Below are 3270 nucleotides of genomic sequence, written 5' to 3'. Positions count from 1 at the left end.
ACGACGAAGTTCTTCGCCATAAGCCTTTCCGGCAACGATCTTGCCGGGAGCCGGTGTCAAGAACGACGAAGTTCTTCGCCATAAGCCTTTTCGGCAACGATCTTGCCGGAAGCCGGCGTCAAGAACGACGAAGTTCTTCGCCATAAGCCTTTCCGGCAACGATCTTGCCGGGAGCCGGTGTCAAGAACAACGAAGTTCTTCGCCATAAGCCTTTCCGACAACGATCTTGTCGGGAGCCGGCGTCAAGAACAATGAAGTTCTTCGCCATAAGCCTTTCCGGCAACGATCTTGCCGGGAGCCGGTGTCAAGAACAACAAAGTTCTTCGCCAAAAGCCTTCCTGGCAACAAGCTTGCCGGAAGCCGGCGTCGAGAACGTCAAAGTTCTCTGCTGAAGATAAAAGCCTTCCTGGCAACCAGCTTGCCGGAAGCCGGCATCGAGAACGTCAAAGTTCTCTGCTGAAGATAAAAGCCTTCCTGGCAACGAGCTTGTCGGAAGCCGGCATCGAGAACATCAAAGTTCTCTGCTGAAGATAAAAGCCTTCCTGGCAACGAGCTTGCCGGAAGCCGGCATCGAGAACGTCAAAGTTCTCTGCTGAAGATAAAAGCCTTCCTGGCAACAAGCTTGCCGGAAGCCGGCATCGAGAACGTCAAAGTTCTCTGCTGAAGATAAAAGCCTTCCTGGCAACGAGCTTGCCGGAAGCCGGCATCGAGAACGTCAAAGTTCTCTGCTGAAGGTAAAAGCCTTCCTAGCGACAAGCTTGCCGGAAGCCGGCATCGAGAACGACAAAGTTCTCTGCTGAGGATAAAAGCCTTCCCGGCAAGCCAGTATCGCTGGGGGCTGTGAGTGCCAAGAATCGTCCACGGCAAACCAGAGTTGCCGAGGGCTGCACTATCAGATAAGTCTCTCATCCCTCATCATGCATCCTCTTATGGACTGGGGAATGCGAAACCACGTTTCTTCCTGGAAACTGCCGTGCTCCCTCGACTCTAGGCCCTGGGGCTCGTTCTCGGGGCCAAGTTTGGTCGTAGTCGCGGCAACAAAGGGATGAAACGAGGAGACCGCACCACCTCGTCCCTGCCTCCGTCAAAAGCGTGAGAAAGGTCGAGCGACGTGGGAAGGCGGCAGGGTCTGTTGCCGGGAGATGAAATGTCTGTCCGAGGGATACCAAGGATTTGCTCCTTGGCGTGGGTTTAACTCGCGAGACAAATAACTCGGCAAGCATCCCCTTTTCACTAAAAAAACATCCCACTCAGGTACAGTCCATAGAGGGTGAAAAACATGAAAGAGAGGATTACAAGTTCTAGATACAGCTAAGGCCCGAACGCTTACAAATTAAAAAGATAAGGTGCCCGTAATCCCTTTCCTGTCCCTCTTTTCAGGAGGCAGGTCAAGGAGGCGAAAAGGGAAAAAGGAGTGCCTAGGCGAGCTACGGGTGCCAGAAGACACCAAGGGAACATCCCGGGGGCCGTCCGAAGGCTGGACGGTGACGGCGACGCTGGAAGCGGGGCTCGAAGACGGGGCGGCAGGACGTCAGCACGCTATCGAGGGCACCACGCCCTCGTACTCCGGCTTGACGGCCTTGTCGCCTGCCCTCTTCCCCTTCCGCAGCCTCCCTACGCCAGCCGCCCAAGGAGACGACCCCGGGGAGTTCAAGAAGCCGGTGACGCGGATGATGGAGTCACCGGTGCCGCGCAAGGCGGCGCCCGACGTCTAGTCGGACCCGCTACCCCGCCGCCCGCTACCCTCGTCGTCGCTGTCGCTCCCCTCCTTGTCGCTCTCGCTCGAGGAGGAGCCTTCGCTGTCGGAGGAGCTGTCCACGCAGCACTTCGCCCGAGTGCCGAAGCACCCGAAGGCCTTGACGGAGAGGAGATCGCCCTCCATCAACTTAAAATGGAGGGTAAACCCCTCCGTCAAGCTGTGGATGCGGGCGAACGTCTTCCACCCTCGATCAAGATACATCACATTAGGGGCTGGGAATGCAACGCGGACTCGCGTGCCGCTGATCCCACAGCCCCTCATGTGCAGTCTCAGCGTCTCGGGCGACTCCACTTCCATCGCACGCGCAAACGGAGCTGGAAGCCAGAGGCGACGACGAGGCGCCCGGTGCAGCCTGGCGAAGAACTCGCAAGGGTCGTCCCCTATATGGACCGCCGTGGGGGGAGGAGCCACCGACGGAGGTGAAGCTGACGCGCCGCCCCGTCCGCCTCTTCCCCGAGCGCCTCGACCTCGTCCTCGACCTCGTCCGCGGCCTCGCCCCTCCCTCTTCCCCTTATGGCTGTCTCTGCCACCACGGGCGCGGAAGAGGGAGAGATGCGCTGTCTGGCGGAGACCCTCGCCGCCACCGATGAAGGGCCTGGGTTCCCTTTCTCCATGGCAGATGAGAGAAAGGGGAGCAGAAGCTGAAGAAAGGAGAAGATGAGAGAGTGCGGGTTTCTATGCTCCCATCCCGCTCTTTATAAAGGAGCGAGGTGGGGGCTCAGCCGCCCCGCTCAGCGAATCAAGGCACGGGAAGGGCAGGGAGTCGGGGCCAACCCGCTCGCGACGGCCCAGTTTTCCACTCCACCGTCCGTGACCCCAAGCGCATGGGAGCCGCGTGGCGGGGATGCAGAACTAAGGCGACAGATGAGGCGGCCTCACTCTGCCCCGTGAACACGGGGAGTGGACGTTCCGAAACCGTGCACCGGCCCCGTCTAGTAAATGCACCACGCCCTCACACCTACCTCCGTTTAAGGAGGAGGGTGTGAACCGTCCCCATCATCGTGGCCTGACGCATGCTCGGGGAGCTTAGCCCCACACACGCCACCCACGATCTCACCCACGATGCCGCGTTTGACGCGTGCCGTTCTGGGCGTGCGCGGTGGGAGCGGAGTTAGATTCGGCGTGACCTAGGCCGCGCATGCCCGTGCACTGTTTTGGGCCTGGCCCAACAGCGCTCGGCACTGTGTATGGCCCAGGCCCGGGGGCTCCTGTCGGTGTACTAGAGTAGGGGTACCCTATTACCCCGAACTCGTGCACGGGCAGTTGCAGCGCCCCGCGGCAAGGCTTGCCGGGTGACCGCCAGGACCCTCCGTGGTTCCCTTGAAGACCATTCAAGAACAAAGTACTCAAACCAAGGCCCCGGCAAGAGGAGCTTGCCGGGAAGGCCAACCAAGGCCCCAGCAAGAGGAGCTTGCCGGGAGGGCCAACCAAGGCCCCGGCAAGAGGATCTTGCCGGGAAGAGACAAGACCCCGGCAAGAGGAGCTTGCCGGGAAGGCCACTCAAGACATAC

Source organism: Triticum dicoccoides, chromosome 4B (assembly GCF_002162155.2).
Source record: "Triticum dicoccoides isolate Atlit2015 ecotype Zavitan chromosome 4B, WEW_v2.0, whole genome shotgun sequence".
Lineage (NCBI taxonomy): Eukaryota > Viridiplantae > Streptophyta > Magnoliopsida > Poales > Poaceae > Triticum > Triticum dicoccoides.
Note: the sequence above shows the minus strand (reverse complement) of the source record.